Genomic DNA, 16,469 nt, shown 5'->3' with positions numbered 1-16,469 from the left:
AGTCATAACACTTCTTCTCTCCACAGATGCTGCTAGGCCAGCTGAGATTTTCCAGCATTCACTGTGTTTGTTTCAGATTCCAACTACCTGCAGTATTTTGCTTTTATGTGAGCATTTCTAGAGTCATACAGCATGGAAACAGACCCTTCTGTCCAACATTCCATGCCAACCATAATCACAAACAAAACTAGTCCCACCTGCTTGTATTTGCCCATATCTCTCCAAACAATTCATTTTCATGTACTTACATAAATGCCTTTTAAATATACCTGTACCCACATCCACTACTTCCTATGGAAACTCATTCTGCACATGAACCACTTTCTCTGTAAAATAAAAATGATCCTCACGATATTTTTAAAGCTTTCTCCTCTCACCTTAAGAATATGGCCCCTTCACTAGAAATCCCCCACCCTAGGAAATGACCCTTCTCAAATCTATATTTACTGATGCTATTGTTGCACTGTGAACTTGATGCATCCGTTACAGGCATCGAATCACCACCGGGTTCATAGCCTAGCCTGGACAAATTGAGAAGAAGCATTTTAAATGCATAGTTAACTGGGCCCATTAAAAGGAGCGACTCAACATCAGCTCCTAGCTCCAATGGAATCTGAGGAGTTCTTAGGCTATAGGTCATCGACTGCTGAACTGGAGAAAGAATTTTCACAGTGCAGAGAATTAAAAGTTCAAAAGGAGATAGTTTTCTCAATTGTCTTGGCATTCTTTCTCTGAAGATTCCCCCCCCCATTATCTTGTTCAATCCTTCACAGCTGTGTCCTGCAGTACTCAGCAACTCAAGAGTTGCTCATCTCGCCAAACAGTGTCTAGCTTCTTTGGGTGACTGCCTGGTATAATACAGCTGGCATGACGGGAGACAAAGTGACAGCTGCATGAGGGCATTTTGAAGCCATTGATTTTAAATCAGAAACCGAGTATAATAACAGCAGCAGCCTTTCTTTGTCCCTGCTCTTAATGCATTAAAATGCTGGTACTGTAAGCATAAAATGTCTGCCATCAGGAATACAGTACTTTCAAGCATCCTAACTTGGGATAAACGCCAAACCACAGGCTGCTCAAGGTGCGATCTCAGTCAATAAACTATTCTTTAAATTGTTGTACCATTTACTTACCTCTTTTTAATGAAAGAGTATTACCATTAGTTGTATGTTCATTAATAATAAATAACTTACTGTACATTTTCATTAACACCTTCCCTTTTCTGTCTAATGTGTTTTTTTAAATAAATAGTTTCTCTTACATAATATCTCCCAAAAACAAGATAGGAATTTTGTTATTCACCTGAATTCCTTTCATTCTAGCAGAATTTAAGAGGCTCCAAATAGATGTGCCACTACTGGCCCAGGCATGGGTTGAGAATGTGAGAGAGGTGAAAACACATGGAATTATGAAGATTTATAGTAATCCGTAGCATAGATAGTATATTTAAAAAGACCTTCTTTTGCGGATTGTCCAATACGCTTTACCAAGAATGTACATTTTTACAGAGGCCTGCCTCATACATATCACAGATACTTCCAAATCTCAAGCAATTGTTTGTAAAAGGCAGTCACTATCCATGTTCAAGAAAAGGCAGATGCAATTTCTGTACAACAAGGTCCTAGAATTTGGAAGTGAAATGAATAACCAGTTCATTCTATCTTTTGTTCTTGCCAATAACGAATGAAGCTGTCCAACATTCCAGTATTCCCTACACTAAGCTCTAGATATGAAATCAAATGTTTGATCCCTGATCTGCGGTATGTGACCACTCTTTACCAGAGTGATCACTACAACAAGCCACAGTGACCCAGTGTGTGTTGAGAGTCGGGGAGCTGGTGATGGAATATTAACAATTCCATCCCTCATGCTTCTGGTTACTGCTATGTATGTCTGCACCAGAGTACCACAGGACCTGGGTCAGAAAATGTAATAACCCTTCAACATGTCCCCCAACACTTTGGTTGTTTTTTACATGGAGAATGGGTGAAATACTGGAGGGCAGCCAACAATTAGGAAAACTTACCCTGAAAAAGGAATCACAGCCTTTGACAGATGAGAGAAGTGTAGGGCTTTAAAACACAACATTTGCAACTAAAGAACCCCTTTGTTTGGGGAAAAAAAAGTACAATGAAAGCAAATCTTAATTTGATCAGCATTGGTAAGTTGCCAATGGTCGACTGTCTAGCCCTTCCACATCAGCAGCACAAAGTAAGAATGCACAATTCTCTCCAGTGTGCTTTAGCACTCCTTGGGACGTGTTTATGTCATTCCAGTGAATCTTGCTGCACCTCGCTGTTTTTCCACCCACGCAAGAGAGTAATGTTAACAGGTGGTAAAACAGCTCGGCTCAACATGTCTGGCACCAGTGGTTATGCTTGTGGCCTACTGACTCATGGCTTAGTTATGAAGCCGACACAATAGTTTCAAAGTTAGTCTGTAAACCTAGAAGCATACAAAAAAAATGTTAAAGGAGCAAGATCTTAAGCCAAAGGCCTGTGTATTGGAAATCACTGTGAGAAAAGGAAGGAATAGAACACTGTAATTAAAAAAAAGTGTCCACTCAGTCCCTCACTTACTAACAGGCACCTGAAGGAAGAACCATGGGAAGATTATTAACTGTTAGTCATAAGGAGAACAACTTATTCACATCATTGCCAATTGAAAGTGATGGCAATGTTCTAAGAATAAATGATACAAAACAAGACTGTGACAGTTTGTTGAAGTAACACCTTTGTTACTATTGACAGATGCCACTACCAGTTACACAGCAAGACTTGTTAGAGTGAGAGCTGACTGAGAATTTGAGAATTACAACACACTACCAACTTAATTCTCTAGTGTTACCAAACAGGTCTGCATGCAAACTTTAATCCAATTTCATCCCTGTGTAAGTTTTCAGCAATATTAATTTTCATTTGAGATACATTTGCGTTATGTTTCTTTCCAAAGGTGCTTCGTGACAGGTCACTCACAGGTAGCATTGTTCAGGAAATGACAGCACGCATCGTTTGGCTTTTGGGGGTGGTACACTGACTCAGTGGTTAGCACTGGTTCGATTCCAGCCCAGGGTGACTGTCTGTGCAGAATTTGCACACTCTCCCCGTCTCTGAGGGGGTTTCATCCAGATGCTCTGGTTTCTTCCCACAGTCTAAAAAGGTGCTGGTTAGGTAGATTGATCAAACTAAATTGTCCCATAATGTGCAGGCTAGGTGAAATAGCCATGAAAAATGCAGAGTTATGGGGATAGGGTGGCATGTTCTTCAGAGGGTCGGTGTAGGCTGAATGGCCTCTTTCTGTGCTATAGGTATTCTATGATTTTGACTGATCAACAGGTAGTAAATCAAGCTCTTCATTGGAAAGTTCACATTGAGAAGCATCTGATTAGAAAGTTAGTCACTTCATCTCACCTTAATCCTTTTCTCCATTTGTCAAAAGCGCCAGCCGAAAGGTTGCAAGACATTGCTCTTACTCACACCACAACTCGTGCAGTTTTTGTGCAGCACTCCTTCTCAGCATCTTCCTCTCAAAAACTCAGAAAAGATTGAAGCTTTTATTTCAATCAGCCATCCATTCATCTCACAATTCAGCAGTGTCGAAAACCCAAACTTGGTCAATTTCTCCTGAAATTACATTGTGTGATAATAATGCTTATAGATATCATGAAATTCTTATCTCAATGAAGTTGTTAGCTCATCTACCTTAGATGGGCAAATACTGCTGCTGACAGATTGCAGAAAATGTGGTGGTATTCACCTTTTGTAATTTAATATTCTTGTCGTCCTTCAGCTTTTCAAACTTGCAAGTGCCCTGCACTGTGGACTTTGGACTGTAATGTACTGAAAATTTCACTGGGCATTTTACTGGCTGGAGGCTATCATATATATACATTATATATATATATATGTATATATATATATATATATATACATACACACACACATATATATACTTAATTGAAACATATACAATAATCAGAGGGTTAGATAGGGTGGATAGGGAGAGCCTTTTTCCTAGGATGGTGACAGTGATGGTGAGGGGGCATAGCTTTAAATTGAGGGGTGAAAGATATAGGACAGATGTCAGAGGTAGTTTCTTTTCTCAGAAAGTAGTAAGGGAATGGAACGCTTTGCCTGCGACGGTAGTAGATTTGCCAACTTTAGGTACATTTAAGTCGTCATTTGATAAGCATATGGACGTACATGGAATAGTGTAGGTTAGATGGGCTTGAGATCAGTATGACAGGTCGGCACAACATCAAGGGCCGAAGGGCCTGTACTGTGCTGTAATGTGCTATGTTCTATGTTCTATACATACTAGTGGGGAATCTAGAAAAAAATAGAGGGACTCATTTTAACACAACTTGTTATGTGTTCTTACTGAATAGCATCTTCTTGAGAGCCTGCCATAGCATCTCACCTAGACTTCTGGAACAAATAAAAGAACAACTGAATTAAAACTCACAGCATGGAGAAGGTGGAAATTTTGGGATCATAAGGATGCTTGGGTATATAGGCCCTCACATCTTGTTATCCTAGAGACTTTATGACATGTCTGGGAAATTTTCAGTGTTAAAGGAAGAATTACATTTAGTCTTAGGCCAAGAAGATTCTATTCTTGAATGAGAACAATTTTGAACCCAAAAGCCTCAAAAATGATTCTTAACCCAAGGTCACCAATCTTGGCTGAGATCTATAACCTTTGAGAGCAGACTCTGAGATTAATCTTTCTCAATAATGTTTCTTTTGTTCCAATAAGGAGCTTTGACTCCAGCACACTATCTTGTTATCGAAGTGGCAGGGCTGTTGCAACTTCAACCAAGGGTAACAGTAGCACCTGTACAGTTGCTGGTTGATGTTTGTCCCTGAGATTTGGAATACATTCAATGTCTGCCCAATCAGAGATAGTATTCCACCCGCACTACTCTTCTGCTTCAAGTCCCTGAAGATTCAAGCTCATTAATTTGGGAAAACTGGTGCCTTAGTCAATTAGAATTCTGAGGCAATCTGAAGGTTAAAAGGGTGGACCATTTAAAGGAGCAGTGTTCATTCCCTGAGTTTGAATATTACAATTTTCAAACCAGAGCTTTGGAGGTATGGTGAAACCTATAGCACATTATACTGACAACTTAACAATAAGGTCTACAGCTTTTCATTGTCTTACATTTTATCCTATCAGACCCAGATAACATGAGCCTTCCCTGTACTTAATAGTCATTCATTGATAGAAGACACTTTAGTGGAATTTTTCCCAAGCAGTGATATATAAGAAATAAAACTTCCACTATGCAAACTGCTAGCTCACTCAACTACTCAAGAGTACATCGGGCTGTTGCCCACTCCAAGCATTGATTTACATGGCGATTGATTAAATAGGCACAAGAAAGGACGGGAATGTGTAATTTGTCAAGATTCGGCTGATGCAGCTAAATATTGACCGCTAAACTAACAGAAATGTTAAATCCCTTTGTTTTAACCCAAATGATAAATATACGCTGGATCATCCTAAAATGTAGCTCCAGCTTCCTGTTAAGGTACACAAATAGGACGACCACTACAGTGCTACAACTGACATGTGACAGTCTTTGAAGCAGTATTGCTAGTGGCGGTAGAGAGTTAATATTGAAGAGGCCTTTCACCTGTTTTGGGAAAATTTCTTCATCTCCTTTCAGATTTTGTTACCTGGGGTTCAGCTCATTCAAATGAATGCAAGAAATAAGCCAGATCAAAGAGGAGAGTAGGGACGTTGGACTCCTGGAATGTGAGAAACAATTGCTCTCCTTCTTACAATATTCCCAATGTGCATAAGTAACTTACATTATAGCAGCAATTCTTCAAGTACAGGCAAAACTATAATTCTATAGCTCCATTGTTTCAAGCACCTACCTCATTACTTTTATAAATCTTAGATGTCTTTGAGATGTAATGAAGCTACGCCAAGTTCCAGCTGCCAGAGGCACAATGACTTGTGAAGGGTTGAGTAGTGCAGACAAGTTTGGTCAACTAGTGCCAAGAGGTCATGGAGAACTTTGTGCGCTGGGGGCAATGATGTCGGTGATGCAGAAGGAGTATAGTGGGTGTGGTGCAGGCAGGTAGAGTCCAGATGCTGGCAACTCCTGCCTCTTTAGTGGTTAAGCAAATGTCAGTGATTCACACACAAAGTCCAGATGAATTGATGTATAGGAGGTGGGCAGTCATGTTGCAGTTGTACAGGACAATGGTTAAGCCACTTGTGGAATACTGCATTCACTTCTGGTCTCCTTGCTATAATAAATGTATTGTGAAGCTTGAAGTGGTTCAGAAAGAATTTACAAGGATGTTGCCATGGTTGGAGTGTTTGAACTACAGGGAGAGGCTAAGTAGGCTGGGGCTAATTTCCCTGGAACATCAGAGGCTGCTATGTGACGTTATAGAGGTTTATAAAATCATGAGGAGCACAGATAGAATAAATGGTCAAGGTCATACCCCCTAGGAATGAAAATCCAAAACTAGAAAGCATACATTTAAGGTGAGAGGTGAAAGGGGCTCTAAGGTGCAAGTTTTTCACACAGAAGGTGTTTTGTGAATGGAATGAACTGCCATAGGAAATTGTGAAGGCTGGTATAATTACAATATCTAAAAGGCATCTGGATAACTAAATGAATTGGAAGGGTTTAGAAGGATATGGGCCAATACTGGCAAATGGGACTGGATTAATTTAGGGTTTCTGGTTCCTGGCATGGATCTTGAACAGAAGGGCCTGTTTCCATGCTGTACATCTCTATGACTTTGTGAATAATCCTAAAAACTCTTTACTTGTACCTCAGTATTTTCCACATATCATGGAGAGTTACCAGTTCTCCAGAAAAGCCCTGTGCCTACGCAAATACCATCTTCCAACGCATTGCAGGCCAAGATTCACCTGGGAGTTTTATTATTTGAGTAAGGATCATCAATAGATCATCAAATGGAACATAAAGAACTGCAACAAAAGTAGTACATTCCTCACAAATTAAATACATATGGACAAAACATTAATATTTCCCAAATTGGAAGTTGATTCTATTTTATTATTTCATTCCAGAAAATTTCTGAATTAGACATAAAAGGCCTTTTAGCTACAACAGAACCTATCATTATGTTAAGATTTGCATTTTAAAATACATTTCACATGTATATGTGGTTACTTGAAAATGTCTTATAGCTGTTTGATTTTCTGCCTACACTGCTCAAGTTCAATCCAATGTGAGCTGCTTGTGATGCTTCACCGAAATTACGCTTTTCCTCTCACGCCAACAGTTTCCATGCCCTTTGCAGAGGAATGCCTTGATCTGGCATCGCAACTTTGCTCATGACGTCTGTAACTTTTGGAGAACTTTGATTGTGTTTATTTTTTGCCCCATGTCAGAATACAGTGGAACAAAGGAATACCAGCAGATTGATTGGAAAATGTTCATCCTTGTTTGCAACCTTCCTTATCTTGGCAATTCTTTTCACCCCTCCACCATCAAAGAGATCTTTAGGCACAATCTTACTGCCAACATGGAATGGGACTTGGGGTGGGAATAGAGTGGAAGCTTTGATGTGGGGGGCATCGGATCTGAATTCAATGCACTCCCATCTCTGAGCCTTCGAGCCAGAGACAACTCATTGAAAACAGCTCATGTGGCAGGCTTGGGTGGTCATAGCGTGAAGGGAATTCTACTATAGCTGCTGAGCTTGTGCAAAAGGAGGTTTAATAACATGATGTCTGGGCTTATTGAGTTGTTCACCAAGCTAGTAGGTTGGTTTGCAGATGTTTCAATATACTAGGCAATGTCATTAGTGAGCCTCCGATGAAGTCTTCTCAAAAACATTAAACATGATGTCTGATCACATGGAATTGGAACCCCAGTCTATAGGGCACCAAAAACATGACTCTCTTAACAACTTCTAGAGTTGAGTTACATTCAATAATGGACTGTATGTTCCCAACACATTCAACTACTCATGGGTGGCTGTTGAAAGACATTTGCATATATCCAAGTCACATCAGCAGAAATTTCAATTGTGTCAGGGTGCTCCTGCAGGATAGTCAAGACACAACAGTGACATAGTCAATGCAGTACTACATCAGGGACTTCCATGCATCATGTGGAGGTTTTAAAAAATACTGGCAGCCCTTAAAACAGCAGAACAGGGCAGTGTCCATCAGTTCACCTTGTTTTGCACCCCACCATTGATCACTGCAGGTATTTTCCCCACACCGAGAATGAATGGGCAGTGCCATCTTTACAGCTGGCAGATGCAGCTCAGTTGCTTGGCAATGATTCTGCATGTACACCGAATCAATAAAGCCTAAGGCTGAAAAACTGCAATAATTCTGGCAGAAAGCAGAATTTAGTGCAGGAACCAATTTGGATGATTGGGGACACTAATTGCTCAATTATTATGGGGTTTGCATGTGGGGCACAGAAAGACACCATTGGATTCTGCCTCATTCGGGGGCACAGGGATTTGGGGGCCACAGCTGTGGGCTTCAATGCTAATCTGTGGCTAGGTTTCCCTTGGCGGCTATGACATGCTGTAATTAAAAACCTCTGCAGAGGGTGATTTAACACCACCAGAGAAGGGCAGGATGGTGTTACCATCTTCCCAAGGTTGCATACCGTCTTTGTGATTCAATTCCAGTGGATGCATTGCCAACAAGGATAGGTTCAGGATCAAGACATGGTTTCAATTCCTTTGATTATTTTTAGTGGCAGTACGATTGTAGGCCCTAGTATCTCATCCCATCCAATTTCTTATTCCACTGATACAAATTGGATGGGTTACACCTGGGCAGGACTGGGACTAATGTCCTAAGGGGAAAATTTTCTAGAGTGGTTGGGAGGGTTTAAGCTAATATGCCAGGGGGGTGGGAACCTATGTAAGGAGTCAGAGAAGAAGGCAGCAAGGACACAAACAAAAGCTAGAAAATGTAATAAAATAAAGTAATAGGCTGAGAAACCAAGGACAGGATTCAAGTAGGGCTATTGACAAAAATTAGGAGGAGACAAATACTGTTAAAAGAACAAGCTTAAGGGCTTTGTGCCTTAATGCGCAGAGCATCTGCAATAAAGTTGATGAACTAATCATGCAGGTAGCTATAAATGGGTACAATATAATTGGGATTAGAAAAACATGGCTGCAGGACAACTAGTGAAGGGACTGAATGTCCCAGGGTATTCGGTATTTAGGAAGGACAGCCAAAAGTGAAAAGGTAGCAAAGTGGCATTGCTGGTTAAAGAGGAAATTAACACAATAGTGAGAAAGGATATTCGCTCTGACAATGTGGAGTATGTATGGGTAGAGTTGAGAAACACCAAGGGGCAAAAAACATTGGTAGATGTCAAATACGGACCTCCAAACTGCAGTGCTGATGTCAAGAATGGCATTAAACGGGAAATTAGAGATGCGTGTGATAAAGAAATAATGGTGATCATGGCTGATTTTAATTTGCACATAGATTAGGCAAATCAAATTAGCAACAATGTCGTAGAGGTGGAATTCCTGGAGTGTATTCGGGATGGTTCTCTTGAACAATATTTGGAGGAACCAGCTAGACAGCAGGCCATCTTAGATTGAGTGCTGCGTCATGAGAACGGAATCGTTTCCAATTCAGCTGTGCGAGACCCCTTGGGGAAGAGCGACCATAACATGATAGTATTTTTTATGAAGATAGAGAGTGAGGTTGTTAATTCAGAGACTGGGATGCTGAATCTTAATAAAAGAAACTATGAGGATATGAGACTTGAGGTGGCCTTGGTAGGTTGGGGAGAGTTATTTAGAGGGGTGACAGTAGATAGGCAATGACAAATATTCAAAGAATGAAAAACAAAATGAGTAAGAGGGCCAATCCATGGCTTACAAAGGAAATAAGAGATAGTGTCCAATCCAATGAAGAAGCATACAGATTGGCCAAGAAAAATAATAATTCTGAGGATTGGGAGCAATGTAGAATTTGGCGAAGAAAGACCAAGGGATTGTTTAAGAATGGGAAAATAGAAAGTAATCTTACAGGGAACGTAAAGACTGAAGCTAAGAGTTTCTTTAGGTACATGAAGAGAAAGAGACTGATAAAGACAAATGTAGGCCCCTTCGGACACAGATGGGCGTATGCATAATAGGGGACAAAGGAATGGCTGAGGAATGAATACATACCTTGGCTTTATCTTCACAAAAGAGGACACAAATCAGAAAGCAGAATTGTTGGGGGATGTAAGATTTAGTGCGAGGGAAGAAGTGAGGGAGATCAAGATTAATAGAGAAATGATGCTGGGAAAATTGGTAGAGTTGAAACATGTTCAATTCTCATGGCCTGATAATCTAAATCCCAGAGCACTTAAGGAAGTAGTTCTAGAAATAGTCGATACATTAGTGGTCATCTTCCAGGATTCTATAGACTCTGGAATAGTCCCTATAGACTGGAGGGTGGCTAATGTCACTCCAGTATTCAAAAAGGGAGGTAGAGTGGAAACAGGGAATTATAGACCAGTAGGTCTAACATCAGTAGTGGGGAAAATTTTTGAATCCATTGTCAAGGATTTATAGCAGAGCATTTAGAAAGCAGTGGCAGGATCAGACAGAGCCAGCATGGAGTTATGAAGGAGAAATCATGCCTGACAAATCTGTTGGAATTCTAATGTAACTAATAGAGTTGACAAGGGGGTGTCAGTTGATGGAGTATATTTGATCTTTCAAAAAGCACTTGGTGAAGTCCTACATAAGAGATTAATGTAAAAGATTAAAGTGTATGGAATTGGGGGAAGTGTATTGAGATGGATAGGAAACTGGTTTGCAGAGAACAAAGAATAATAATTATGGGTCCTTTTCAAATTGGCAGGCAATAACTAATGGGTGCCACAGGGATCTCTGCTGGGACCCCAGCTATTCACAATATATATTAATGATTTGAGTGGGGGAACAAAATGCAACTTCACCAAGTTTGCAGATGATGCCAGGTTGGGTGGGAGGGTGAACTGTGAAGAGGATGCAGAGGTCCTTCAGCATGATCTCGACAAGTTGGATGAGTAGGCAAATCAATGTCAGTTGCTGCATAATTTGAATAAATGAGGTTATTCATTTTGGAAGCAAAAACAAGAAGGCAGATTACTACCTGAATGTCTATAAATTAGGAGAGGGGAGTGTGCAGTGGGACCTTGACGTCCCTGTGCACCAGTCACTGAAGGTAAACATGCAGGTGCAGCTGGCGGTAAAAAAGGCAAATGGTATGTTGCCCTTCATTACAAGAGGTTTCAAGTTCAGGAGCAGGGATGTGTTCTACAGGGCCTTGGTAAGGCCACACCTTGAATATTGTGTGTAGTTTTGACCTCTTTTTCTGAGGAAGGATGCTCTTGCTCTCGAGGGAGAGCAGTGAAGGTTTATCAGGCTGATTCCGGTCAGAGCAGACTGATGCATGAGAAGAGATTGACTAGGTTGGGATTGTTTTTGCTGGAGTTCAGACAAATTGTTGCCTGGGGGATTCTCATGGAGACTAATAAAATTCTAACAGGACTAGACAGGGTAGATGCAGGGATGATATTCCCGATGGTGGGTGTGTCCAGAACCAGGGGTCACAGTCTGAGGATTCGGGGTAGACCATTTAGGACACAGGTGAGGAAACACTTCTTCACCCAAAGAGTGGTGAGCCTGTGGAATTCATTACCACAGGAAGTAGTTGAATGTGCTCAAGAGGTGCCTAGATATAGCACCTGGGGCGAATGGGATCAAAGATTATGGGGAGAAAGCATGATGAGGCTATTGAGATGGACATTCAGCCATGATTGTGAAGAATTGTGAAGGCTCAAAGGGCTGAATGGCTTCCTCCTGTTCCTATCTTCTATGCTTCTATTGTAGTCCTTTCTTTTGACTAGCAGCATCCTAAATGAGCAACAAACATCCTAGCCAAACATTAAATATTCATTATCATTCCATCAATTTCCACAGCTACCATCACCACACATCCTCACCCCCTCACAGCTCAATTCCATTCTCCCAGATTTTTCATCCCTGTCTCATCTCTTTTTATAATTCAATCTTCCACAATGGTGCTTCCTGCGTACCTTCTTTTATCTCAACTCAGGATCCCACCACCGGTCAATGTGGGGAGGTAAAATGCAGACTGAGTGACCACTTTGCACAGCACTGGCATTCTGTCCGCAAAAATGACACCAAGCTTCCAGTTGCCTGCCACTTCAACACATCACTGTGTTCCTGCACCAGTATCTTTTACTTGGGCCTGCTCAGTGCTCCAGTGAAACTCAGCGCATGCTCAAAAAAAAATCTCACTTTCCGCCTGGGGATCCTGCAGCCTCAAGGACTCAACATTGAGTTCAATTACTTTAGAACCTGATTCTGTTCTTTTAAATTCAATCCCCACACCCAGTCCTGTTATGACATATATTGATTTCAGCTCAGTCATCCATTCTCACATACTCCTAGGTCCATTAGCACAGAGATAGTAAGAACTGCTGATGCTGGAGTTTGACATAAGGCGGTGTGTAGCTGGATGAGCACAGCAGGCCAGGCAGCTTTCGAGGAGCAGGAAGGAGTTCATTTCTGAAGAAAGATCCCGACCCAAAAAGTTAGCTTTCCTGCTCCTCGAATGCTGTGTTCATCCAGCTACACACTGCGTTCTAGCACTTTACATGGATTGCTTTCGGCACAGCTCACCCACTCTCTCCTACTCTTAGCTCTGATTGTCACTGATTCAGCTTTTCTTCTGACCTTTTCTGCTTTCCATTATCTCCTTCTTTACCTACCCTTTTATATCTCTATCTATCAGGGCTCCATTTCCACCTATCCACTCACCTGTAGCCTTCCCTGCTCCCTACCCTAAAGTCAGATTCAGCATAAATACCACCTTTCCCTAGCTTCTAACATTTCTGATGAAGTCACTAGACTCGAAATGTTAACTCTACTTTCTCCTCACAGACACTGCCAGATCTGCTGAGCTTTGCCACCAATTTGTTTTCATTTCAGATCTCCAGCATCCACAGTTCTTTGTTCTATCCCCTGGATGAATGTTTTGCTGTTCTCTATAACCATTACCACCTAGTTTGCATTTTGTTCTATGATACCTCGGCTTCTTAATCCTCCCTTCCCTTTTCAGCAGTAGACAACCCATCCCATTTTTACCTATCCTTGGTTCGTACAGGATCAAGAAGAATTTTTAAAAAACATATTATCAAAATGGTGGGATTGCAAAGCTCTGAGATGCAGTGGGATCTGGGTATTCCAGTGCATGGATAGCAAAATATAGTTTGAAGATACAACAAGTAATTCAGAAAGTTAATCCAATGTTACCATTTATTGTGAAGGGTACTGAATGCAAATGTGGGGAAGTTATGCTTTAGTTTTACTGGGAATTGGTGAGCTCATTTCTAGAGCATTGTGCACAGCACTGGTTTCCTTATATAAGGGAGAATATAAATGCAACAAATGTATACTAGACTGGAATGGGCAAATTGTCTTATGAAGGAAAGTTGCACAGACTAGGATTGTGTCCACTGGAATGTAGTTATTAAGAGATATGGGTCACAGGAGTGTATATGGAGTTAGGTCATCGATCAGGCATGACCTCATTGAATGGCGGTACAGTCTTGAGGGACCAAGTGACCTACTCCTGTTCCCATATTCCTACCTTGCTCTCCAGGAGAGTACAAGGTGACATTACTGAAATATATAAGATCCTGAGGGGTCATGACAGGGTGCACATGGAAAGAATGTTCTTCTTGTAGGAGCATCTAGAATTAGGCGATTCAAGATAAAGGAAGCACAGATTTAAGATAGAGTTGAGGGGAGGGTTTTATTTTTCTCTTCGAGATTTGGGAGGTTTTAGGATTAGCTTTATGAAAAGGTGGTGGAAGCAATGTCTCTGAATAGTTTGAAGGAGGAGGTGCATAGATTCTTGGCAAGCAGGTAAGTGGAAGATTATCAGGAGTGGGTGCGAATATGGAGAAAACTTATTAGATGATAGAATAGGCTGGAGAGGGCAAATGGCCTACTTCTGATGCTAACTCACATTTTATATATTATATTGGACTTGAAACATTAACTCCGCTTTTCTGTCTCTCTCTACAAATGTTGCAAGACCTGCTGAGGCTTTCCATCACTTTTTTTAAAATTTGAGATCTCAAGCATTCCCAGTATTTGTTTTTATGTTAACTCTTGTCTTACTACCCTATTGCACCAACCGCTTTGGGGTTAAGGCTAGTTTGAATTTTGCCTTCTGTGTGTTAGCTGATCAGCACCCTGGTTGCCGGGAAGTGCTCCACATTAGTTTAGGCTAGGAATTAGCCAATGTAGGAGGTTAGGTGAGACTACGATCAGCTGTCTAAGAGTCTCTTGGCACACTCTGTCAAACCTTGAGGTGTACATGCCATACAATCGCCTAGTTACTAGAAATTGGAACAACACAGTTCCTGCAAAGTGTGCCAACACCAGAGAGCGGGATTGAAAAAAATGGATTGAAATCATTCATATTATTACTGTGATCTCAAAAAAGAAAATCAATGTAGAATCATGTGCAACCTTTTCATCTGATTCTCCTTGGGAAAATACATCTGATATTTCACTTTCCACTAAACTTCACAAAGATGTATCTCCAAAAGATTACTAATCTGAATTTGAAACTGAAGTCAAATTTTGGTTTCCTCAGTGATTCAGCTTTTGAAGGATAATGTTCAGATAACTACAAGCTCTAACTTATGGCTCTAACCACTCAGCTTAAAGCCTGAAAATGTATTCCTGCTAATTCTTGTAGGCAGCAATGGCTAAAAAAATACAATCAGCGTCATAGGACATGACTGTATAACAAATAAAGAGTTTAATAATGTAATTAATACTGATGAATAAATAGTAGTTGAAAATATCAAAAGCTTTTTTGGTTCATATCTACTGTACTGATTCCAACTAAATGGATAAGGTACACAATATTATTATTACATCTTCCTGCATTTAAGACTCAACTATATAATTAACGTCAATGTGAATGGTTTCTAAAACTCCTACAAACAAACATAATTCGACATCATCTCAAATGGAGTTCATTTTAAAAAAAGCCTGCATTTCTGTTGCAATAAAATTGACATTTCAAAATTCCTGGTGATAAAATTAATTTTGTGTGGCTAACTGGTTAAGCCCATAACTAAAAAGGATTATTTCATACTCTCATGGCATTTTGCCCCTCCTGCTGGTGCTAAGTTTTGTTTTAGAGTAGCTTCACGCATTAGTAATCAGTTATACAGAGCCTTGTATAGCTACAAGCTGACTCAAAGCACTTTAGAACCAACTAAACACTTTTTTGATAAACACAAAGAGGTGCAGATGATGGAAATCTGAAACAAAAACAGAGTGCTGGAGAAACACAGCAGATCCGGTAGAATCTGTAGAGAGAATACAGAGGTAACATTTTGAGTTTGGCAATCCTTCATTAGAACTCAAGTACATTTCTGTTTTGTCCTTTGTTCTCATGTTAAAAAACATGGAAACAAACTTGGATGCAGCAAGCTCACACAAACAATAATTGATCAAGTAAACATTTTAAAAACCCTGTTGCTTAAGGGATACATACTGGTCATACACGAGAAAACTTCTGCTCCAACTCAATTAATCCATGGGATCCTTAAACATCAACTGAACAGGCAGACGGGGACTTGGCGCTTCTGAAAGATACATGTCTATTTAGATTTTGTGGTGATATTTGAACCTAAGAGCTTACAGGCTCAGAGATGGCAGTGCTCTGAGGCATACAGTACACCAGGGGTGGAAATATCTCACCCAATTTCCCTTCATTTTCAATCAGTGAATACCAGTGGGCTCAGACACCATGGCAGACAAGATCAATTCTCTGTCCTCTCCAGACGTCACCATTGCTGCATCCTCTAACAGGGATACATATTAAACATTGATTGTTCTCCCATGCTGACCCAGAGCCATTTACTTCAATCCTAGAACCTTAGCTCCTATCTCAGTTGAATTTCATCAACAGGGTATTAATGAAGCAAAGAATGTGTTCAAGGTGTAATAATGAGCCATAGAATACCTGTGACCCACTGGTCTATGGTGGAGGGCAGGCTGCTCTTGTTCTGGAATATCTTAAAATATATCGATAGGACCAAAGAAATTTGAATGGTTGCACACAGCTTGGCTGTTAATGACTGATATTTAACTCGGAAAGCTTCTTCAGAGCTCGATTCCTGTTCTTGGCTTCCTCACATTGCTTCCACGTGCATTTTTAACATCTCTACACATCGATTGATGTCAAAGAGCCAGCAGACCTCCGTAGATGCATCCTCTTGTGGAAAGGAGCCATGAGCTGGGCTGGGAACAATTAACAGCGATAGGATGAGGGAAGGGAGGGGGTTGGTGGGTGGAATCTTGCTCTTTGACTAACACAGCCTTGCCAATGGCTATGCCTGAACATCACTCAAGAAGAAAGGAGAGACAAACACCCCTATTTTGTTCCGC

Source organism: Stegostoma tigrinum, chromosome 12 (assembly GCF_030684315.1).
Source record: "Stegostoma tigrinum isolate sSteTig4 chromosome 12, sSteTig4.hap1, whole genome shotgun sequence".
Classification (NCBI taxonomy): Eukaryota; Metazoa; Chordata; class Chondrichthyes; order Orectolobiformes; family Stegostomatidae; genus Stegostoma; species Stegostoma tigrinum.
The sequence above is the reverse complement of the archived record's forward strand: the minus strand, read 5'-3'. Positions refer to the sequence as shown.